The following is a 25545-nucleotide window of genomic DNA, read 5'->3' on the forward strand; positions in this document are numbered from 1 at the left end:
CTCAGTCCCAGTCCGGAGCACCCTCCTACACCCCAAACCCCTCATCCCCAGCCCCACCCCAGAGTCTGCATTCCCAGCCGGGGCCCTCACATCCTTCTGCACCCTCTACCTAGCCTGGAGCTCCCTCCTGCACTCTGAACCCCTCAGCCCCAGGCCAGAGCCCCCTTCTGCACCCCAAATCCCTCATCCTCAACCCCACACCAGAGCCCACACCCCCAGCCCAGAGCCCGTACTCCCTCCCACATCCCAACCCCCTACCTCAGCCTGGAGCCCCCTCCCACACCCTGAACTCCTCATTTCTGGTCCCACTGTGGAGCCTGCACCCCCAGCCGGAGCCCGTACCCCATCCCGTACCCCAACCATCTGAGCCAGGCCGGTGAAAATGAGCAAGTGTGAGTGAGGGTGGGGAGAGCAAGTGATGGAGGGAGGATAAACTGAGTGGGGGCGGGGGGGAAACTCAGAGAAGGGGCGGGGTAGGGACAGGGGTTCAGAGGAGGGGCAGGGCAGAGCAAGGGTGTTCAGTTTTGTGCAAATACAAATCAGAGAGGTGGCCTGCAGGGTTTTCAATGGAAAGAGAAGCAGCTTTTGGCAGAGAGAGCTGCTTCCTGGTCAGAAGAGCACAGCCAGATTTTGTTGCTTGCAGCCTCGGGGCTCCTGCACACGCAGACACAGGGAGGGCAGGGGAGCAAGGGCCAGAGAGCATAGCAGGTACTAAGCTGCTGCCCTGCAGGGAGTGGGAGCTGCAGAGCTCCTGGCTCAGCACAGCTGGGAGAGGATGACTCCTGACATCCCAACCGCTCCCCGTCCCTGCAGGGCAGCTGCTTAGTCCCCTCTCTGCTTTCTGGCCCTGCTGCCCTCCCTGGGGTTGCATGTGCAGGGGTGTCAGGGCAGCGTGTGCTCTCCGGGCAGTGAGTGGGAATCAGCCCCAAAACCTCCCCACAACCTCCTGCAGCTCCAACTCCTCATTCTTGCTGCTGTGCAGAGGTTGCCCAGAGCAGGGAGCAAAGTTGAGGCAGGAGACTGCTCCTGACTACCAGGTAGGGTGAGCACCTGAACAAAATGGGGCAGGACAGTCCTGAAATGCAGAGTTCGAGTCCTGGGCTGAATGACTCTGGGTCAGCATTTGCTCTGGATTTCCTGCTGCATCAGTCCGCATCGGCCCGAGGCTCAGGGGTGGTGCTAGCCTCTTCCCAATGGGGGATGGGTGACAGTGGGCCTTCACCCCTCCTGTGCTACTAGCCAGGCCAGAAGCTGGAGCCAGGCCATGGTAAGAGCTGCTCAGGGAGTCTGTGCTGCTGTGGGGAGCCCCATACCCTGCACGTCCTGGTCGGCATGCCCCAGGATGTAGGAACACGGGCCGGGGGCGGCTCTCAGGCACCCCAGTCCCCTGCCCAGGACAGGTGGAGGCACCAGGGCTCCCCACAGCAGCTCAGGCTCCCTGTGGGGCTCTTACTATTGCCCAGCTTCTGGCCTGGCCAGGACCTCAGGGGGAAGAGGAGGAACAGGGAGTGGAGCCACAGAGAAGCTGGGGCTCCTGCATGTGTCCCACTTTTGCCTTTTGAAAAGGTGGTCACCCTGCTGCTAGGATGTGTGGGATCAGCCCTCCCACGGCCTTGCTGAGCTGGGAGCTTTGCTGCTTCCCCTCCCTGCAGGGCAGCCACTTGGTCCCGCTCCGCTCTCTGTCCCTAACTCCTGCCCCACTCCGCCCCCTGCCCGCCTGCCCTCCCTGGGGCTGTGTGTGCAGAGGCGCCTAAGGGGTGTGTGCCTAGGGTGCATGCACCGGCAGTGCGTGGGAGCCAGCCACAAAACTTTCTCTCAGCCTCCTGGGGAGTGGCGGGGCAGGGATCCCCAGGGGGGTGCTAGAGTACACTTGAGCCCAAGCCCTGGGGATGTACTTCACAGCTCCACAGCCGGCAGTAGCCAGGCTGGGGGGGAGGGGAGGGCATGTTTTTCCTCTGAAACCTACACTGTCAAATTTCAAAACAAACAGACAAATATAAACTAACAATCAAACAAAAACACCTTCATTCAACATCCCATTTTAAAAATTAAGAATTGCAAGTTTCATATTCATAATTTGACAACCCTGAAGACTGATGTCCTAATTATCCTCAGAACAGGTGCACAGGGGCATTTACCTGCCAATGTGACTCCGCCTCGCAGTGGAGAGCCCATTTCTCAGATTAGATGGTAGGTCAGTGGAAAGCCTTCTCAAACTGCAGTCAGTCATTCTAATGAGACAGCCACAAAAGGACCTAATTATGCAGTTTATGTACTCAGGGTGCACCTGAGTCCCACCAATAGCACCATCACAACTAGGAAACAGGGTGGGCAGTAGAGTTTTCCCACAGTGCAGCACATTTGTACAACGAGAGAGACAACATGGAGTGTGTGTGGGGGGGGACGCTAAACACTCTGGGACAGGGTTACTTTGACTCTGGTCTGTGCACTGCAGCCTGAATGACAGAGCCCTAGGTTCGAGCACAGGTCAGAAAATCCTTCACCTAGAGTTAAAATGCTGCATAGATGCTGAAGCCCAGGGTTCCCTGACATGGGTTAGCTGACTCAAGTCCCACTAACCCTAGGTTTACATTGCTGTGTAGACATACCCTACGTTTCTGGCACTGGATATGCACATTGCAGTCTCAGGCAGGTGCCCAGATGCCTAAGTCCCAGCACAATCCTCAAATCAGGTGGAGATAGGTGTTTCCCCACCTATGTTGCCTGTAGGCCCAGATCCAGTAAGCATGCTCTGAGGCAAAATGGTGGGGAGGAGGCCTCCCTTGCAACTTTTAACAAAGTGGACTCTAGGATAATCTGACATGGGTCTCTCTCAATCTTTCCTGTCGAAGACATTCCACCTTGCATAAAAGTATGCATGCAGTGGGCCAGAGAAAGTTATTAGGGCACTCACCTGGGAAGTGGGAATCCAACAAGCAAATCCTTTCTCCTCACCAAACAAACAGAGGGGGAATTGAACTGGGGTTTCCCACATCCCAGATGAATACCCTAATCACTGGGCTAGCAGTTATAAAAGGAGACGCTCCTCCTGCCACCCATTTTGTGTGGTGTTACAGGAGCACCATCATTGTTCTTGCAATAAATGGCTTAGGTGCCTGACTCCAGGAGAGGGTTCTGGCTGTAGATCCCAAGCAAAGATAGGCACCTCCCTCCAACCTGGACTTAGGTGCTTAACTCCCTGAGAGGAACAAGCTTCGGCACTTCCCTCTCCTCAGTATCTGCTATTGCACGCTGGCTTTGTGGATCCCATTCTGGGATGCCTATCTCTCTCCATGCATTGTATAGGAAGCGTAGGTGCCTAAACCAGAGTTTGTGGATTCCCCTGGGTAGGCGCCTAAAAGTCATGTGTTGCAACAGCTCAGTCTCTTTGTGGATCTGGGCCTGACGGGCAAACACTTCCTATACAATGCAGTACTTACTTCCATGTGTAGTTCCATTGGAGACAAGTGGTTTATTCAAGGTAGCAAGTACTACACTGTGCAGTACACATCTGCAGAAGTGGGCCCAATTCTGTAAGGTGCTGCACGTTTTATGCAAGGTGCGAGAAACTTCAATTCTTATGATTTCAACAGGAGTTGCGGGCACTAAGCATCCCCCAGGATTAGGCCCTAAATGAAACTCTCGTCTTCACTTGCACCACAACCAAATAAATAAATTTCAAAACCAATGGCACAATAGACGGGTCGCGGCACGTAAGGCATTGGGTTGCCTTGCTCTGATCAGCATCACGAATCGCAATGTTAGAAGTCCCGCTGGCGGTGCTGCCTGGCTAAGGCAGGCTAGAGCCTACCTTTTCCGACAGTGCACTGCACCCCGGAAGCGGCCAGCAGCGGGTCTGGCTTCTAGGCAGGGGGGCCATGGGGCTCTCGCCAATGGGAACTGGGGGGGGCGGTGCCTGTGGGCAAGAGTCATGCAAAGCTGCTTGTGTGCCTCTGCCGAGGAGCCGGATCTGCTGTTGGCTGCTTCCGGGGCGCAGCACAGTCGGTGGTGCCAGGACAGGTGGAAAGCCTACTACTGCACCCCGCTGCACTGCTGACCAGAGCCGCCAGAGGTAAATCTGCACCCCAATCCCCTTCCCCAGCCCTGAGACCCCTCCCCAAACCTGGAACCTGCCCCTGCACTCCCAAAACCCTCATCCCTGGCCCCACCCCAGAGTCTGCACCCAGAGCCCTGACCCCCTCCCATATCCCAACCCCTTGCCCTAGCCCTGAGCCTCCTAAACCCAGAACCCCTTCCTGCACCCCAAACCCCTCATCCCCAGCCGAGCTTGCACCCCCAGCACAGAGCCCTGACCCACTCCCACGCCTCAACCCCCTGACCCAGCCTTGAGCCCCCTCCCATATCCTGAGCCCCACATTCCCAGCCCCACCCCACAGGCCTCACCCCAACCCTCTGCCCCTCATCACCAGCTCTGTTGCATCGCAGGCATCAACAATTTTCTTCAACTGGGTCCCCAGAAAAAAAGTTTGAAAACCACTGTAATAAATGCCTTTACCACCACTTCTATAATGAATGAAAATACTGGGTCTTGTTACTTGTTTTGCTTATAGTCAATTTAAAAAAAATACTGATAAGTCTAAAACAGCTTGATATTTTGTCTATTTGCATCAACAGCAATTTTATGTTGTTATACGGAAACTAGGCAATAAATGTTTAAGAAAATGAAGTTACTTTGACTGTATTTTGTACTAACAATGACAAACATTAACAGATGAATGAAACCTCTACAGGATAGGGTCTGAAAAGAATGAAACATTTGACACCACACATTCGAAGTTACACAGCAAACCTCTCCCTTTATATATTTGTACACATTACAGTGCATTTGCTATACATTGTAGCTCACATTTTGGGATCGCTTTGTAGGAACCGATCCCTGTACAACAGTGGTCTCCAACCCTTTTATGCACAAGATCACTTTTTGAATCCAAGGGCAACCCAGGATCTACCCCGCCCCTTCCCCAAAGCCCCACCCTGCTCACTCCATCCCCACTCTCTCTGTTGCTCACTCTCCCCCACTCTCACTCACTTTCACAGGGCTGGGGCAGAGGTTCGGGTGTGGGCTCTAGGCTGAAGCTGAGGGGTTTGGAGTGTGGGGGGCACTCCCCGCTGCTTGGGGCAGGGGATTGGGGTGCAAGATCTGGGAGGGAGTTTGGGTGCAGTAGGGGGCTCCAGCAGAGTGCTGGGGTGCAGGAGGGGGTACAGGGTGCTGGCTCCAGGAGGGGGCTTAGGGCTGGGGGAGAGGGTTGGGGTCTAGGAGGGGGTTTGGGGTGCAGGGCCCCTGCCTGCTCCGGCCCCACACCACTCCTGGAAGTGGCCATGTCCCTGTGGGGGGCCGGGGGTTTCTGCGCACTGCTCCTGCCTGCAGCCACAGCCCCCACGGCTCCCATTGGCCAGGAATGGGGAACTGCAGCCAATGGAAGCTGGGAGGGCAGTGCCTGCAGGGTGGAGCAGTGCGTAGAGACCCCTCTACCCCTACCTCGCACACACACACGCTGCAGGGACATGTTAGCCACTTCTGGGAGCGGCGCAGGGCCAGGACAGGAAGGGAGCCTGCCTTAGCCCCCTGTGCCACCGGACTTTTAGAGGCCAGAGATCACGATAGACTGTCAGAGGCTCCAGGATCGACCAGTTGATTGCAATCTACCAGTTGGTAACTACTGCTGTACAGCATGCTCTGTCCACGCACTGTCCATGTATGACTTACTCTTTACCTCATTTTATATTCCAGGCTTATTTTATCCATTTTTACCTTGTCCATGAGTTCCTCCTTATTTTAGCAAGAGTACATTCATTCAGTTTCTAGCCTGCTGATCCATTTATCTCCCTAATTCTGTCTCCCAAAAAATGAGGCCTCACCCACATCCAATTATTTATGTCAAGCCCAGTTTACAGCATTGACACTTTTTGTCAAGTTGTGAAGTAGGTAATTTAGTCTTAAAAATGCTTTTCCTTTGAGCTCTTGATGACTGTAACCTTGTAAACTGAATTATTGTGTTAAAGGGGAAAGACAGGTGTGGCCCCTTTTTGAAGAAGGCAACAGAAGGAGATAAATACAACATATTAATTACATTAGTAGCGCAAATAAATTCCCTACACAGTATAGAAGGAAAAATATATGTTGCTAGCCTTTATATTTATTACCCTCAGATTTCAGTAAATCCAGTGTAGTCAGTGTCGTTACACCAGAGAAAAATTTTGTCCAGTCTCATCTATAAAGCAACACATCTTGAGCTGATTATGATCAATAATTTCAAAATAGTCTATATAGATATGCCACACACTTTACTCTGGTAAAGTGGGAGAAAAAGTAAATCCAAAAGCATGGCCCATGTTAACTGTCATTCACATTTAATGAGCTATTGGGCCTCAAAGGAAAACCTGTTTATATTGCAGAGTGGCAACTCAGTATCGATTAAATGTAAGCAACAGAGAAGAAAATGTGAGATTTTGGCAAGTAGCACATTCAACAAAGTGGCAGAATGTCAAAAAGTATGCCACCTCTTGTCACCCCAGAAATATTGCCAACAATCCTAGTACTGCTTGGGTATTTAATGCATTTCATTTCTGCCTTAAGGAACAGGTGCAAGACCAGTTGCTATAACTAGTGTATTACGCAGCTGCTAGAGATTTATTTAACCACTTTAGAGTCCTGGCATGGGTAGCATTTATCCTCCAAAAGCAGTCCCAATGTAGTCCTAGGGTTAAATATGTTAATTCCTGCCACAAGAGAGACATGGCACTCCAGGGGTAAAGTAAAATGAGTGACAGCAACAGCAGAATGCAAAAAGACTCAAGACTATAGACAATGGTATCATTGAGTTTCATCTGTGCTCACAAAGAGAACTGTATATCTGTATTTTATTCAGGCACTATTTCATTCCCTGAAAATCAAGTGGAGATTGTTCTCAGAACACAAAGCAAAAAAAAGTTGAATCTATTTCTTTAAATCCACCTTGCTCTCATATGAAGATTGTATTTCAAAAATATAATGAAATCTAATAGTGGTTGGGTAAGGAGGGAAATAAAACTTCTTTGTTCAATGAGAAATTTTTTCATAGCTAATACTTAGCACTAATATTACACTTTATGCTTCTAAAGTTCTCTACAAACATTAATAATAGTAATTCACCCCCTCAAATCCCATGTGAGGTAGCGAAGGCTATCCTCATTTCACAAAGGACAGAAATATAATTATATTTGTTACCTAATTTTTTTTGCGTTGGGCAAGAGCAGAAAAATAAATTAATTATCTGGATGCCCCAAAGAACGTAGTAAGCTCTTCATAGCCAACTCAGGGGAAAAGTAGTACTGTTTTTCCTCATACTATAATCACAGTACATTAGATAGTGTACTTATCTAGCTGAAAGTCTCTAAGGACTCAGTTTTATCTTCAGATATACAGCAATATAAATCCATGTATCTTGAAAAAAAACAAACTGCTACTCTTCTAGCACTTGTCTTTAGCAGATTGCTCAAGATATGTGGAGTCACACAGTGGAAAACAGAACTGAGCTAACTCTTGCTAGGAACATTGAAAACATTTTCAACTAAATTATTTTACTCTGAATTTCCTGGATTTAAGCCATGCTCTTGAATCTTCAAACAAGAGCTAGTAGGCCTTCTTTAAAGAGGTTCTAAAGTTGGGTCAGAGGAGTCCCACATAGCCAAAGAGGCCACTTTGTGATCACCAGTAACCAATCATGGAGGACAAATAGGGCAGTAGATTTGACAGAACAAACACCTACCAAAGCAGAACCGGACAACCTGCATGGAGAAAGATGAACATGCAGCAGAGAGAACGCACAAATGAGCACAAGATACTTCAAAACAGTTAATGTTTGTGTTCATTAAAATTAAACCTGTCCACACAACATTTTCAGCCTTTAGCTAGTACGGTAACAAGGCACATTTTGTCCATTTTGCTTTATATGCAAACATTTCCCCACAATTCTAATTATTTATTCAGGAAACTTATCTGTACCACACTTAAAAACAAATAGAGAAGAATTTAACTGCATGTTCCCCAGTGGTCTCGCCATAGTTAGCTGCTGATTCACCAGTTCCCAGCTTCTTTTTCTACTTAATTTAAGAGCATCTTTCATACAAAATGTTACATGTAAGTCAGCCTACAAATTTATTAATTTTTACACATCTAAACAAAAACTCTGTCATACACTATGTACTTGAAAAACCTATAATACAGTATTTTAATTTGCATTAACACTTAAAGACTACACAATTGACTACTGTATTTCACTGAAAGCATTTCTCAGACAGAAAGCGGTGTTAATATAGGCACCAAAGTCACTGCTTATTTTCTTTTGTAACAGGCCAGTTCAGTTGCTAATTAGACTCTAAGGCCAGCAGCATAGGCAGGCACCCATCCTCTTATTTATCTGCAAATACCATGCACACACAAATTCACACAACACTGTATATACAACAATAGAACACATAAGGAGAGGATTCATGTTGAAACCAGTGTTTACAAAAGCTATTTAAAGAAACATCACAACGTTATCAGCAAATTAAAGGCCTCAATCTGTTCCAGTCTGATTAATTTTAGTGAAAGTAAATCAGGCTCTGTTTAAAAGGTTACAAATCCAGAAGGTGACACTAAACTGATGGTAATAAAAATCACAAATTAACCCATGCACAGATTTTTTAAAATGATCTAAAAATAAGTGCACAGTGACGTACTTGAAGGCTTTTGCTTAAACATGTATACTCCCACAAATATTATTTTGAAATATAATAGTCATGAAACCTTCGGATTAACGCTAGTGCCAATCTCTTTATTTCTATTTTGCAAAAAATATATATCAGACTACAGACCCAGCAGCTATAACTGAAAACCTTTCAGAATAGTTAACATTTGATGTTTAGATAAAGAAGTTTAAATGACTGTGTAAACATGTTTTAGTTTATTCAGAAACATACAAAAGCCACAGTCTGCAGCCATCTGTGTTTGCCTCTTAGGAGCCAATTATAAAAATGTGAACGTATGCAAGTGCAGCAACAATTGCAAGGATCTTCCCAGAGTGCTTGTCACTCAAATTATTGGTAACAAAGCACAAATGCTGAGACCCATTTCTTGTACTCAGCCTTTTTTCTGCTTGTAAATTGTCTGGACTCTGGAATGTTTAAAAATTAATTAGTGTCTGAGAGTTGACAGTTTTATAAGATTGTTTTTCTAAATCTAATCTTAAAACATCAACTACAGAAAATTTAAAGCTGTAATAAAGAAAATGGCATGCTTCTCATATTGCCTCAATCTATACAAACATTTCCAACAATAAATAATCTGCATATAGAGACTAAAAGAAATGGGAGTTTGATTTGGGTATTACCATTAAGCAAAATGTCTACAGGAAAGTTTGGTTTAATATACAAAATGACTGTGCCTAAACACCATTTTCATTTTTTCTGCTGTGAAGCTGGCCAAAATAGGTTTAACCTCCTCATTTTATAGGTCCTATCCTGGAGATGCACAGCACCAGCAAATCTCATGGGCATCACTGGGAAAGGAGGATGTTCACTGCATCTCTGGAATAGGTACTTAGGCTTTGATTCACAAGGTACTTAAGCACACACCTAAAAATGTGAGTAGTCCCATTGATTTCAATAACACTACTCCAGTCTTTAAAGTTAGGCACGTGTTTATGTACCTTCTTGAGTCAGGAAGGTTTAGGATCTGATCTAGAGTCTGTCCATGACATCAGTGGGCTCTAGAACAAGTGCTTAATGCATAATTTCTCCACTGTCTGTAAGGACACACTGGTCTCAGTTCATTATCATAAAAAGCCAAATCAAGACATTACCACAGCTTCCACATCATCATTCTTCTTTCTTTGGTGCTATCCAAAGTTACAGACCTGTATTGAGGTGTGTAGAGCCTGGGGCACCATCTGAACTAATCCTTGATCACTGTCTCTTTCAGTATTACATACAAAATACAATTTATATAACTTTCTGTTTTCTAAGACTACAATTGTAAAGTCCCTTTAACGTAAGGAATTGCCCTTTTCTAGTTTGCTTTCACACTAGGCCTCCCAAGTGTACAGTCATTTTCCATACACGTGCCATATATCAGCACAGTACTGAATTTCCACATCGTAACCAGGATACGCACTGGCATATTATTCTTATTTTAATCTGACTTTACTTTGTGTATTATTTTGTTTCTGTGGAAAAAAAATATATTGGGAAATAACTTTCCTTAACCCATTAAGAAATTTTATTTCATCTGCTTTCTAAAACAGTATCCAACTATTTTTACTCAGTTGAAGTAAAATTTCCATGATCTGTTGGAAATCTGTAAATTCCTTCATATTCAGTGAAGAAAAACAAACTGGAGGCTGTTTATTAATTTAAAGAACACAAAACGTTAAGAGAAAGATATCAAATTTCCACATAACATCATTTATCCAAATTGTAAAGGGATCTGGTAGGTAGTTGCCTAGCACTTTCCAGGAGAAAAGATTATCTCAGTCTCTATTGAGACATTCTAATACCTCCACTGTTTAAAGCAGACCCTTGAAATTGGACAAGGAGAAAACCTTGGGGTTAGAGAAGCGTCTTTGCTTTATCCCATGAAATTCCACATAGGTTTGGTTGAGATATAAACATTTTGAAAATCACCCTGTCCATTCTATTCCTTGGGTTTTCAGCAAAATATTGGCAGCTTGCCAAAATAAACACTGAACATGACTACTTTAATGTAAAGCTGGGCCCACACCACCATCAATGCAACAGCACACACTGCACTGAGACGACAGACATGGAGGGAGAAGAGATAGAGGAAGAGACAGCCAGACTGAGCTCCCCACGAAAAACCCTCTCCATGGACCCAGCACATGGCCTGGTGATATATGCCCCCCAGTCCTAGAGAAGGAGGGGAGAGAGATAGGCAGGCTGGGATCCCCTCAACCACCCTGAGAGCCAGCACATGGCCCCAACAGCCCATTTTCCCCGCAGGATTATAGTCCTTCCTGTTGGCACCTAATGTCCTGTAGTTCAATTTACACATAAAATAATTTGTTTTATGTTTTCCTTTAAAAAAGCCCTGCAATATTATATTGCAAAACCCCTGTATGCTAAAAGAGCATGATCTTAGATGTAAAGTCAAACACTCAAAATTAACATATCAGAATAAAGGCTGCCTGTGGAAATTTAATTCTGCCCCATGTGTATATGTATTATGAAACATTCTTTAGTTGTATAACCCCAGAGCATTTTTTAGAACAAGACCTTTGCCTCATTAAGTGCACTCGGTGTACAGTACCCAAGGAATGAAGTAGAGCTGAGTAGTGAGTGAAGCTGTTCGTAGGATCCTTGCCTCACATGCTCTAAAAGTTGGAAGGTTTGTAGAGAACGAGGCAGGGAGCTACAAGAAAATAAATGATAGTCTCCTGCTTAAGACAGGTGAATACCACAAAGGAGAACTCAGTTCTATCCCTATCTCTGTCATAGTTGTCCTATGTGATACTGATCAAGCCACTAAAAACCACAGTTTTGGCAGGTATTCCCTTACAGTGTTCTCCTCATTTTCTAGGAGATACCTGGAGCCCTGATGTGCAAAAGTACTGAGCACTCACAACAGCAAAAGACATCAGCGGGAGCTGTGAATGCTCAGTACCCCTGGAGGAATGAACCCAGAGTTGAATCTCAAGATATCCTGAATTCTAATCATCACTCTGCCTGTGGTTTCAGACAAGATTCTTCATCCTTTTTCCCGCATCTGCATAATGGGGGTAATACTCTTATTTCAATGTGTACATAAATTGATTAATGTTTGTGAGGCATTTACATTTTATGTTGATAAGTGCCCTGGAAAAGACTCTGAGGAAATGAATAATTCTGTATTAATTGGAGGATCTGGACAATGTGTACAATAAATAAGGCAGGGAACTAATTGAATAATGAGGATAAAAATAATGAACAGCTGTCTCATGTCCTGAGCACCATCTATTCTGTGCAATGAATATTAAATCATGTAATTAAATACGTATCACAATGCATATACACAAAATTGGCAGAATTACAGTTGCAAGGACATTATTTTGGCATTTCCTAACTTTCATGTGCTTGACTTTGGAACCTGTTATTTTTTTAAAAGTAGGGTTTTTTAGACTGTCATGGGGTGGTACCCTGCGAGTCTCACACTCACTACAGGCCACCTTCACCACCACTGTGCTTTATTATACAGTTCTAGCAAGCCATTGCCTGCAGTACTAGTTACGTATTTAAAGGTCCCAGTCAGCTCCCCATCCTACTTCTGAGGGAGAAAGAAGCAGTACCAAAAGCAGCGACCAGATCTGCCTTCCTTCAGACTCTTTCCCACCACACACATTTATCTACTACTAGCCTCTGGGGTTGCTTCTTTCTCTAATTAGTCCTTCAGTTATTGCCCCACTTGTTAACTGATCCTCTATTTAGGTCCCATTTAACCTATATTGGTTGGGATTTGAGTGACAGGGTACTGAGTCTACTCCTGACTCAGAACCCCTGTCACATAGATTAAATAGTTTTTAAAGGACTGTGTTTTAGAATGGCAATATAAAATAATGGCTGAGGATATTACTCTCACTCTAAATGCTATTATTTAGAATATGTTATTCCAGCAGGAGTAATTATAGCCAATTGGCTTAATTTCATATGATATCAGTAAAAATATGCATCTCCGAGGTTTAACAATCTGAAGCATGTCACATATTTCCATTTCGCTTTATTAGAACATTCTAAATCAGGGGTGGGCAAACTTTTTGGCCCGAGAGCCACATCTGGATGGGGAAATTGCTTGCAGGGCTGGGGCAGGGGTGCGGGGGCAGAGTGCGGTGTGTGGGAGGGGGCTCAGGGCAAGGAGTTGGGGCAGAGGTGGTGTGCGGGGTGTATGAGGGGGCTCACGGAAGGGAGTTAGGGTGCAGGAGGGGTGTGGAGTGCAGGAGGGGGCTCAGGCAGGGGGTTGGGGTGCAGGAGGGGTTCAGGCTCCAGCCCGGTGCCGCTTACCTAGAGCGGCTCTGGGGTGGCAGCAGCACGCACTGGGGCCAGGCCAGGCTTCCTGCCTGTGCGCCCTGGCTCCATGCCGCACTGCTCCGGGAAGCAGCCGGAACCACGTCCCTGCGCAGCCCCTGGGGGAGGGGGGGCCACAGGGTTCCGCGTGTTTCCCTCGCCTGTGAGTACCTCCCCCGAAGCTCCCACTGGCCGTGGTAACCTGTTCCTGGCCAATGGGAGCTTTGGGGGAGGTACCCAAAGGCAAGAGCAGCATGTGGAGCTCTCTGCCGCTCGCCCGCCCCAGGGCTGCAGGGACGTGGTGTGGCCGCACCACGGGGGTGGCAATCCCACAGGCTGGATCCAAAGCCCCGAGGGGCCGGATCCAGCCCACGGGCTGTAGTTTGCCCACTCCTGTTCTAAATTCAGAATATAGCAAAACTGCACAAAAATGACCACCACTAATTTCCTATTTGCAGTTTTAAAAACAATAATGATGTTACAACAAACCTAAGATTCAGTGCATGTGAAAAAATTGTTATGTAATTAGCAGTGTGTTCTGAGTGACCAAGAAAAAACTCAACACCAAGCTTAATAATAGCTATGTATTACCTTCCAAAATGACCACACACAGTATTTACCTAAAATTAGAATAGGATTAGACCAGGAACCTTAGAAAAGCAATGTTGATGAAAATCAGTAGTTGCTGCTAAGATATTTGGGGGGAGGGAGGAAGACACTGCAAAATACTTATTTCACCCTCTACTGAAAATATATATTCTATCATTTTTCTCGTCTTTACTTGGGTCCATATGCAAAGTGAACTAAATACATTTAATCTCTCATGTGCCAACCTCTTCTCAATACATTTATGTACCAATGCATTAACCTGCAATGGTATATATGGCAAGCCTTCATACAGCATACCATGTTGGTCCTGATCCCGCAAAAAGTTATGCACGACTAATTTAACTTCAGTGGATCTACTTACATGAATCAGATTACTCACTAGCATCACTGTTTGCAGGACTGAGCCCACAGACTCTAAAGAGTTTAAACAGAGTCTGTCTGTATAATGTTGAGGCTGATGATAAAGTGATGAAATATTATATGATGGTAGTTTGAATGGCCTATTATTACTTTACAATTTACCATTTGTGGCCTGTTTGACAAGGGAGGCCATCTGCCTTAGAATCATTAATGTGCAAGACCATCTTTATGGAACTAGTGTCTCATTGGAGTACAAAGGAGTTATTTATCCAAGTAATGACAATAATTTTTAATAGAACTATGTGTATAAATACCCTCTATCAATGGGGAATAGATCCCTTTCTCTAAAACTAAATAAAGGGATACTCCCAACTTGAAAAAAAATAATCAAATTTCTATATAAATATTTTGTACCCACCTGTGTTACAAGTAACCCCTAAGATTACTGTAACAAAGAGATTATTTACCATCTAATTATTTTCCTTACATCTTTGTTTACACTGTACATTTGGCAGCACTTTATGTACTATTAATTTCACTGTTTTGTTGACGATGCAAAGAATGTGTTTAACAGTAACAGTAGAACTTTGAATCTGAAGAGGCAGCAAACAACACGCAGTTGTGTGAACAGTGAAAAGAGAAAGCAGGAGAACAGAGGGACTTGGGCACGTTTGACCATTATGGTCTCAGAGCTAAGCAAATACGTTCTCATTAACAGGGGAGCAAAACCCCTCTCCCTCCCGTTTTGTTTTTTTAAGAAACCTCTTTTAAAAAAAATCAGGACATGTTTTTCAAAGGGTACATAAATTGACTAATTTTAAGTAACCTAATTACTTATCTGAAAAAAGTCATCTTGACAGTGTCCCTTTAAACTCAAGCAAATAAAGATAATATGGAGAGAGGGAGAAAAACAACAATTTATAATGATCAGGGTGATGGCCAGCATAATGAGTGACAGTGAAAAACATAAGAAAACACTTAACATGAGCACGAGCGCGCGCACACCCCCCCCCCATTTTCTTGATAATTTGTAATATAGACTGCCCTGCTTTAGTCTGACAGCAGTTTTTAAGTTTAGCAAAAAGTTAGAAATAGCATTTCTCCATTGGGCCTATCTTACATTCCTTATTTAGACAAAATTCCAACTAAAGCCATTAAAATCAACGGGAGTTTTGTCTAAGTTGGGAGTGCTCAATAAGGCTCTGGTCACTGTCCATGCACTGAAGTCTATGGAGTTCTATGTGGGGACAAGGGTTAATCTGCCTGTGCAGGATCAGGGCCTAGGTAGAAAAAAGGATCCTGTATAGCTGGTTATACGCAAGCCTGAAAGAGTTGACTATTAATTGCTCACTCTGAATGACATTTTAAGTGATTATTTAAAAAAAACGTTTGGCTCACAATGTGAAAGAACAAATTGTTCTCTTCATTTATAAAAAAACAGAATTTAGATAGTATTCAAAAGAGGCTATAAAAAAGAATGGTTACTTTATAGTAAGTTTTGTGTGTTTTTTTTGAAAAGATATTTTGTATGTATGGATCCCACACACAAATAGAATCTTTTCACTAGTAGCGTACTCCCACTCAACGGCAAATACGACAGAGCAGCTCCAACCACTTCTCAGTTCCCCCACTAATCCAGAATTCCAGCAGAGAGTGGTTCCAAAGGAATGGGTTCCACAAGATCAAAACTATAAAAACTGAAAGGTAACCGTTCTTTCTTCTTCAAGACTTTATCTGGGTGAATCCATTTATGGTGACTAGCTAGTAGTTCCCAGATTAATAGGAAGGTCTGAGAAGTTCAGCTAGCTAAATAAGAAATACTCTCCCAAATTTGGCATCTGATCTAGCTGCAAAGTCCAGGATGCAATGTTTGGTAAAGGTATAGGCTGAGCTCTAAATGTCTGCCCTGTAGATCTCTGATACAGGAACATTTTTAGGCATGTTGAAGAGATTGCCTGGCCTCTAGTTGAATGGGCCCTGCTACAGAGGGAAGGGGTGCACCTGCTAGTTGGTAACATTTTGTAATGCAGTTGGATAATCTCTGGGAAGAGATGGCCTGACCCGTCAGTTTTCCTTAATGCCACACATAAACAGGGTGATTTTCTGAATGGCTTTGCCCTCTCTAAATAATAAAGAAGGGCTCAGGAGACAAAGTATGGAGCTTAGTTTCCACTGGATCTAAGTGGGGTTTGTGGAAGAAAACAGGGAAGTTGATAGTTTGGTTTAAATGAAAATTGGACACCGGTATGAAACTGAGGTTGGGGTCTCAGCACCACCGCATCCCCATGGAAGACCATCTTAAGGAGATGTGGTATTAGTACTTGAATTTCAGTAACTCTCTTGGCTAAGATAAAAGCCACAGGAAGGCAGCCCTGAGAGTCAGACAGTGAAGAGGACATTTGGATAAAAGAGTTCAAAGGGAGGGCCATAAGAACGGCATTGAAGTCCAAGGAAGGAGGAAGTTCATGAACCAGGGAACAGGTGTGGTCCAGTCCTTTTAGAAATTTTGAAATGGGGATGCAACACTGTATAAGCTTGTACTGGAAGGTGACACGTGGATCCTGATAGAACTAATGGTGAGGCCGAGAACTTGAGTTGGGATTCCACTTTGATTTGTGATCCGATTTTGTAGAGGGCTTCCTGCTCTGTATAAAGATTTCTCAAACCTCCGTAGCGCAATCCCTGTCTGTATAGCTTAGCCAGTCAACTTCCAGGACATCAGATGTAAAGATAGTGGGTTTGAATGAAGAATTTGTCCCCGGTTCTGAGAAAGCTTGTCTGTCAGATTACAGAGAGAAATCAGCAGTAGCATGGACAGATGTAGAAAGTCTGTAAACCAATACCATGAACCAATTCTATGGAATAGGAGTAAAAGATGATTAGTAATTTACCCTCAGTCCTAAGGGATGGAATTAGGTAAGGACTGGCGCTGGACAGTTCCTAACAGGATTTCCAAGTGCAGGTGTACAGGTATTCCTTCCCAACTCAGAAGGGCTGCCACTACTGTCTAACATTTTATGAAGACTCTCCAGGCTATGGATAGGCCAAATGATAGTATTACCCAGTATTGATAATGGATATATTGGATACAATGGGGTAGCTGGCAAACACGACCAAGATGTGTCTCGCTGTTATAGGGGGTTACAGAGGGAACTGAGAGACAGTCAGGGCTGCTCTGCCCTATCAAGCCCTCAGTGGGGGACCATCATGAGAACATGCAAGGTGCAGGCATAGCCCCAACAGACACTGCTGTTCAAAAGATTCCAATTTCAGGTGCATGAGATGTATATGCACCCTAAATTGGACCAATGTGGACAAAGATGTGAAGAACCTATTTTGAAAAATTGTGTGAAACTGAAAAACTAGAAATTATGACAACCATGATTTCATAATACAGCAACACTACATTATTTGCTAACTTTACGCATTTCTTAAAGGATGCGGTTCTACTTTGAGTAAATTATACATCTACTTAGTCCTTTTTAGAGTAAGTTTAATTGCTAAAACTAAACAAATGCCATTCATTAGACTATTCTGAGAAAGGGATCACATACAGCCAAAAGTTCATACATACATAAGAAAACATTTGCGTCCAGTAGGTTAGACTGCTTTAATTACTGTAGTAAATAACTTCCAATGTCATAATCTTTGCACACAGACTGAATGACACTCCCAAGAATGGTAGGCCTGAACTGGAACTACAACTTTGATCTTCGTTTATTGATATACAAGTCCTGGCAACCCCTTAAGTGGGCAAGTTTATAAGGGAAATTTACAAGGATCCTGCTACTAAATATTTTCAAGGACAAATTTTCAATATCTGGCTGTTACTTAAATTAAAAATAAAATATTTTATTAGGTTAGCTAGCTAAACTATTTATTTATCTACCACCTACTTATAGTGACTTGATTCTGATGTATTTACTTATCTTGTACATTTGATACATTTTTATTTTTATTTCTAATGTAAGAAAATAGATTGTACTAGAAAAATATTTTTAATGGCAAATTAGCAATTAAAACAATGTACAGTAGAATATATTCTGCTCTTTTCAGCCTGCACAATGTCCTTTTAAGAAAGCTTACTTCATAGACATTTACTAGAGCAAAAGTTGGGCAGACTAAAAATATGTTGAGCGCCACAGAAAATACTGTAACTTGAAAATTAAATGGCAGACATACAAATAAGTCCTGGATAACTGTTCATTTTTGACATTTGCAAATGAACTGAGAAATCTGCAATAGAAAGTCATCCATCACAGAACCAACAAACTAGAGAAGAGTTATACACAGTATATCTAAACATGGACATTGCTAATAACCAATACAGGATTGCCAGTCTCCCCAACTCAACGAGTGACATAAAATTTAAAACACATTACTATAGATCTAGATATTTTAAGTGATTGACAACTGGATATAGAGCTTTTCAGCTCTAAGTAACTAGCTGACTCCAGTCCAGGTAAGCAGTGAAAGCGTCGTTACCACATAATCAGTCTGTGATAGTCAGTAAAAGTGATTTGTTAATTTCTGCCCAGACAATCCTTTCACAAAGACTATGGCTGAGATAGTCAAACAGATGGAGGGATTTAGACACACATCTTTCATAAAGTTACTGAATAGCCTCAGTTTGTCAGTGTCTAACTTAGATCTAGAGCTGGTTGAAACTCAGAATTCTCACTTTGGAACAAATATTGACATTTACTTTTGTTTCAAATTGGAATAAAACACATCGTGAGATTTCCTATGAAATGGAAAGTCTGCAAAACAAATCAGAAAATTTCAAAGAACTTTGATATTTTAAAATTTATTTTATGCTTTTTTATTTTTTAGATTTCATGACATCAGTAGTAGTAATGATGTGTCATTGTCATATGATGAAATGTGCAAGAATTTGGGGAATTTGTCTATAATTTACAAATTCTGTGGGAGATTATGAACTCTCTGTATCTGCAAACTGCATTTCGAAAGTGGCTTCTCTGTGGTCCAAGTGCCTCCATGCTAGACTGAAATTTCAAGGCATAGAGATGCTGAGCTGACAAATGAGGGTTGTTAACTCGGGATAGTCTTCTAGGCAATAGCCTAAGAAAACTGATTTATCAAGATGGGTTGCCTGCTAAGGAAATCATCAGGCAGGGGTCTGTAATCATCTGTTGAGGCTGATCCAGAAGTCACCCAACAGGACTGGACAGTTATAAAAAGGGCAGAACCTGATCTATTTGGTGTCTTCAGTCATTTTTACTAGCTCAAGCTAAAGGAAGCTGCCACAACCGCATAATGGTTCCCTCTGTCTACCTGAACACAGATGGTCCCTAAGGACCTCCAAGGGAAGGGTGAGCTAGAGTGAGGTGCATTGAGTCCAGGATGTTTATGATGTCATCTGCACTATCTGTGTATATCTTATGTGATTATGTAAACAGCAATGACATATTTGAATCCTTCACAATCTGTGTGTGTTAGTTAAGTATTTATACCCAGTACATGGCTTTTGAGGGAGTTAAACTGTTACTCAGAAGGCTCATGCCATTAGTGGTATTCTGCAGAAAGGTATGTTTAAGCTACAGAGAGTCAGAGGAGTCAGCACTGCTGCAAGAGTGTGTGCAGGTGTCAAATGACATGGTCTAAACTCTCAGGATAGGATCTAGACAGAGTGTCTATGGGGGAGTGGGTGCATAGGGACCCCACGATCAGGACCGTGAATTGACTTTGTTCATACGCAGAGGTTTAAAAACACATGCAAATTAGTGGCTAGATTTTCTCACAGCAAGCTAGTGAGTAACCACAAGGAGGCACTTGGCCTGAGCTGCGACAGCATCTGAATCTGACCTAGAACAGAATATTTCAAAACAGTCTGGTCCATTATTTTATATTGTAAAGAGACATGAAGGGCAGCACAATGTAGCAACTCTCCTTAGTGTTTTTTTTAAAGAAGTAAAAGAAAAGTATTTTGACTATTACAAAGTCAAGTTGGATCAAGTCATATCTTTACTTGGACCAACTGCGATTGGTGAAAAAGGGATGCTTTTGAGTTACACAGAGCTCTTCTTCAGGCCTGCTAAAGATTTCTGTCGTTTGACAGGTTCTCTTCCACCAAATGCAGTTGGCCCAATAAAAGATTATTTCAGCCCCCTGGTCTCTCTAATACCCTGCGACCAACACAGCTACAAACAATAGGCTATATGTCATAACTGAAATAACATTGTGCACGAATAGTACTCATGTATCATGAAAGGTAAAAAAAAATTTAAAATCTTTCCAAAAGGAAAAGTTCTGCATGTGGGAAAATTGATATATGGCATAGCTCTTGTCTGTAGGTTTAAGCCCTAGATAAGATATTCCATATTTTTGTTTTGGACATGGAAAGAAATCAAAATGAATTTGATAATAATGTGAAAAATGTTTAGCACAAATTCAGTATGAATGAGACAGGATTTATCTTACACCAATATCACCCATATCTCTTTGCTGATGTGTGATGACCAATACCTTGTATGGGTAAAATGTTAAAATTATAACTGAAGTTCCAAGGAGATGATGTATCAGGGCTTGAGGTACTAAATTTAGCAGTCAAAAGGGATACTTTATTAAGTGCAGGAGTCAGATGAGTTCAGCTGTCCTGGTGAATCTCTGACTTAGAGTGGGTTGATGGAAGTTGCTGAGGAAATTCCAGTGTAGTAGGTCTTTCTTCCCCCAATTTAGGAAATCTAGATCCTAGAATATATTGCAGTTGTTGAAGAAAATCAAGAAAAAAATAGTTTCTCACACAGTCTTAGTAGATGAATGATCTCTGTACACAATATAAAACATTCTTAAAACCCTAGCTACATAATACATCCTACTGAAGCTGACCTCAGAAAGAATCTTTTGAAATCTGTTATCTAAGCAGTACATCTCTTCCAGAGAAATTCCACATAATCTAAAAGACTATGTCTATCTTTACTTTTGAGAGTAACAAACAAATTGTCTTCGGAGAATGATCATGTGTTTTTCCTTTGTTGCTATATAGTCAGACTCAGGAGGCACCATTAGGGAGGAACACACGATGCAGGATAATCAGCTCATGGAAAAACTAAACCAGGGCTGAGGGAAGAGCTTGTGTCTTTCTTGCTAGTTTCTAACCTAGCAAAAGAAATTAAAAACAAAATACTAGTTTGGTTTAATGAGTAGCAGGGTCTTCTGTAATTCTCAGTCTGATCATTTCCCTCATAATCCAAACTAGATCTGAAAATATTTTAAAATCTCAAACATGCTCAGTATTGCCAATGCCAAGCATTCAAAAATCATGAGGCAGAAACTGCAAAATCATGAGATTTTTAAAAACAAAATATCTTTGGGGATTGTTTTGGCTCTGGTTTCTGAGCCTTTAGGGAAGTTGCTTCATGTTTTCAAGATTTTCTTTGCAACCATGAAGACTAGAAATGTACTCTTTCTTAAAAATGAAAGCTGAGATTCTCATATAATTGACTAGCAGTTGAGGCTTTAAGGAAAATACCAAATATCACATGAGTCATGATAAAATCATGAGCTATCAATACTGTAAATGATGCATTTTGAAGTGCTGTATGCACAAAACTGCAGATTAGTGAAATTATGTTGAGTATTAACCCTGCTCCCTTCAAAAGATCAAATCACCATGACTCATTACTCTGTCATTTACAGAAGTTTTATTCATATAATTTGCTACTTGTGACATCACTCCTTGCTCTCAGTTTATTCTCTCCTTACATCTATTCTGTTCTTACTTCTTATGCACCTGTCCCTTCCCCTCTATCCCTCCACATGCTTCCCTGGTGGCAGGTCCTCCCCTTTCCCAGTAGACAGATAGTCTGGTTCTTCTCTCCCCCTGCTCTCTTGAGCTTGCTATCTCGTTCCATGCTCCCTATTCAAATGACAACTTCAGTCCGCTGGCAGCTCCAGTCTTGCTGTTGGCTGTAGTCGTTGAGGATACCCTCTTATTTTCTTTCTCCCTTGCTTGTATCAGTAGTTCCTAATGGAGGCAATCAGTCTTGGTTTCTACATACTTCTACACATGGCCAACATCTTTACAATGTACACATTACCAACCTCTTCGAGAGGCTAGAAATCAACACCATGACACAGGGCAGTTCTCTGAAAAACCACTAGCAAATACCCCAAAGACAACAGTTAAGTGCTGATGCTCTTTTATGCGCTTTGGCTTTGTATGTAGTAAACAATAAAATGTGGTCAAATGATAGTGTTTATTTTAAAGTTGTTCCTTTCTCAGCATCTCTCTGCAATAACAAAAGTGACGCATTCGCCAATCCCAGTTATGAGAATTCCTTGATGAATATTAAGATGGATCAGTGAAAGTACACTTTGACCTCTGGATGTCCATTAAGGATCAGACTATAGCAGATGATCAAGCAGTAAAGGGAGATGGGAAAGGAATTTAGGATAGAAGCCTTCAACTAATGAAGTGAGCAACTAATAATTATATATTAGTAACACAATTTGGAGTTGAAAGGATACTGATAACCAGGGGTGAAAGTAAGTTAGAGGACTTACCGGTACGCCAGAGTCCTGAGCAGGGGGCATGGCCTCAACTGGAAGAGGCATGGCCTCAAATCCCCAGGCCCTTTAAATCTTGATTTAAAGAGCCAGGGCTCCAGCTGCGGTAGTAGCAGCTGGGAGCCTGGGGCCCTTTAAATCACCGCCGAGCTACCAGCTGCAGAGGCAGCTGGGAACCCCAGGGCTCAGGGGCAATTTAAACGGCCCAGGGCTCCAGCTGCCGCTACCGCAGCAGAGCCCCGGGCCCTTTAAATTACTGAGGAGCCCTGGGGGCTCCCGGCTGCCATCGCTCCCTGGGGCTCTGGCAGAGCTTTAAAAGGGCCTGAGGCTCCGCTGTGGTAGCAGCTGCCGGAGTTCCGACCCTTTAAATCCCCGCCTGAGCCCTGCTGCCCGAGCCCTGGAGTAGCGGCAGCCGGGCTCCGTTTGGGATTTAAAGGTCCCCGGGAGCTCCAGCAGCCGCTACCGCCCCGGCCCTTTAAATCCCCTCCGGAGCCCCGCCAACGCTACCCTAGGGCTTCGGCAGCAGGGTTCAGGTGGCGATTTAAAGGGCCCCAGCGGGGATTTAAAAGGCCCGGGGGGGGTAGCGGCAGCCCCGCCAACGCTACCCCAGGGCTTTAAATTGCCCTCTGAGAAAGCCAGTCCCAGTACAGCGCACCAGCTCTTACCGGTACGCTGTACCAGGGCGTACCGGCTTACTTTCACCTCTGCTGATAACTAATGTGGGAACCACTTCAACAGCCTTTTTCTGATTTCCTCTTTTCCACTGTCTTCTTATTTTTCTTACAAGTTTATATTATTTCTCTAATTCCAAATTTCTCCAAATATTGATTACTATATCATCTCAGGTACCATTCTGCAGAAATAGATCTCTGTATAGGTATTAGAGTAAATTTTTGACAGACAGTGTTGCATACAAAATAGGTTTTTTACATTTCTCATGTGACCTATCCTCAAACTGTCAAAGGTCAAGCACTACTTTCCCTAAAGTACTCAATGTATTTTATTGAAAACACTGTACAATTCTTCCTTTATTAAAGGAGACTTTTTGTATAGAATTTATTCACACTAATTTGAAAGTTCAAAATATTTCTACCTATACAAGTATGTGACAGAATATAAAAATATCTGCCATGGAAATCTATGCTACCTTAAATATAGATGCCGCTAAAGTCCCTCTCTGATGGAGCAGGGAAAGGAAACAATTCCGCACCACAAGAAAAGGGAGCCCAGGAGCCACCTGGAGGTTGAAAAGAAAGAAAGCAGGAACCAGTCTCTTCAAGAGAACTGTCTCCAGCCCCATTCTCTTTCTCCACAGCTTCCCCTCTGGGCCCCAGACACCTAATCTACTGAGCAGTTTGCTTTTCTCAGTCCTGTTGAACCTATGCTCATCCACTCCTTTCTCCACCTTACTCAAGTGCATTATCAGGAGTCTCCCCTCCAGTTTCCCCACACACCCCTCCACCCATGCCAGATATAGCAGTAACCCACAGTAAACTTCTCACTCTAGCTAGGAGGGCCTGAGCACCTCCTTATCTCCGTGCCTTTTTTTTAAAAAAAAGCATGAAGTGTGAGAGCAGTAACATAATGCTTACCACAAGCAATGCCTTTTGTTACATAAAATTTCTTGTGTTAAAAAAATGACTCAAGATGCACACTGGCAAAAAAAAGTTTGTATAATTCTGCTTCATAAACGTTTTTGTTCAAGTTACTGAAAGCAGTTGGAAACAAAATGAGCAATCTGCACCTGAAAGCAAAACAAGACATGTAAGTAAGGTCAGCTTTTAAATGACACACAAAATTTAGTTTTAAAAAAGAGAGAGAGGATGCAACTCACCACATCCTTAATAAATTGCAAGAAGTTTCAGCAGTTATCCTAAAGAGAAAACAATATTTAAAAGCACTGTTCATTATCTAAGAAAGTTTACCTCTAAACAATCTATTTCAAACTAAATTCTTTGTTATATTTAAACACTGACCTGGTGAACTGTGGAATGAAATCCTTTCATGCTTCTGTCAAGTCAATGATTTTTTTTTTTTTAAACAGGAAACTGGAACAACCTGTAACTTCATTCTAAGACATCATAATTTCTCAACACAAGAAGATCAGATGACAGAAGTAAAATTTATCTTGTGTATCAGTAATTCGTAGGGAAAACAACTACATAGTCTCAGGCTACCAGGCAACATCAGTGTATTTGTCTGGATACATTCCACCTTCATGCTCAGCCACTAGAAATAGGCACAAATACTCACAAACCAAACTGTTGAAGATATTTTCTGAAGGTATCATCAGATAGACCTATAGACTACTTAGCCATTTTAAGTAGCATTAGCTCTCCAAAACAATGGACCTAACATTGTAACCTTTGCCATTACACGTGTTCTGATTATTACCGAGTACAAATCAAAGACATGCAAGTTCCTTGTTCTGTGTTTAAACATGCACTAAATAAGCCAAACAGCTTCTTTCCACAATACCTTCAGGTGGTTTAGGGAGTATCTCTCCATGGACAACATGCTTTTAAGCAAGGGACCAAGTACGCACTGTGAACATACAGAAGACACTGACAACCATGACAATGAATAATGCTAGAGGGCATTCTTCATATAAAAAGAAGATATAGACAGTACCTAAAAGCCTTGAGAATCCAGAATTAACAATGCCAAAGCTGGAATAAAGATTTTCTAAGCAAAATTCAGTATTAATATGATTTAACAAGCTAGACAGCATGCCACCACTGCCCTTCATCCTGCCTCCTGAATATAACAGGAGACAAGAGCATGATCAAGAAGCACACTGGGAGGTAGTTTATGTTCAAAGTTTCATTCATGTAAGATAAACAGTTTTACAAAACTTTGTACTGACAGAAGTATCTATGAAACTTTATACATTTTTCAATTAAAGTTGTGGTATCTTTAGAGCATTTAAACAGTTTCATTCACCTACAATGGTAAAGGCTGATGAGCAAATATATAGCAGGAAGGTTGCTATAGAATTACATTCACTTTGCA

General features: G+C 42.9%; 1 protein-coding gene across 7 annotated transcripts in view; it reads right to left on the reverse strand.

Annotated features, from left to right (window-relative positions):
* The window catches only part of AKAP9 (A-kinase anchoring protein 9), a 203337-nt gene that overhangs the window by 172573 nt on the left and 5219 nt on the right, over positions 1–25545 (reverse strand). The gene's annotated exons all lie outside the window — the stretch shown is intronic.

This window comes from Eretmochelys imbricata, chromosome 2 (genome assembly GCF_965152235.1).
Source record: "Eretmochelys imbricata isolate rEreImb1 chromosome 2, rEreImb1.hap1, whole genome shotgun sequence".
NCBI classification, from domain to species: Eukaryota; Metazoa; Chordata; order Testudines; family Cheloniidae; genus Eretmochelys; species Eretmochelys imbricata.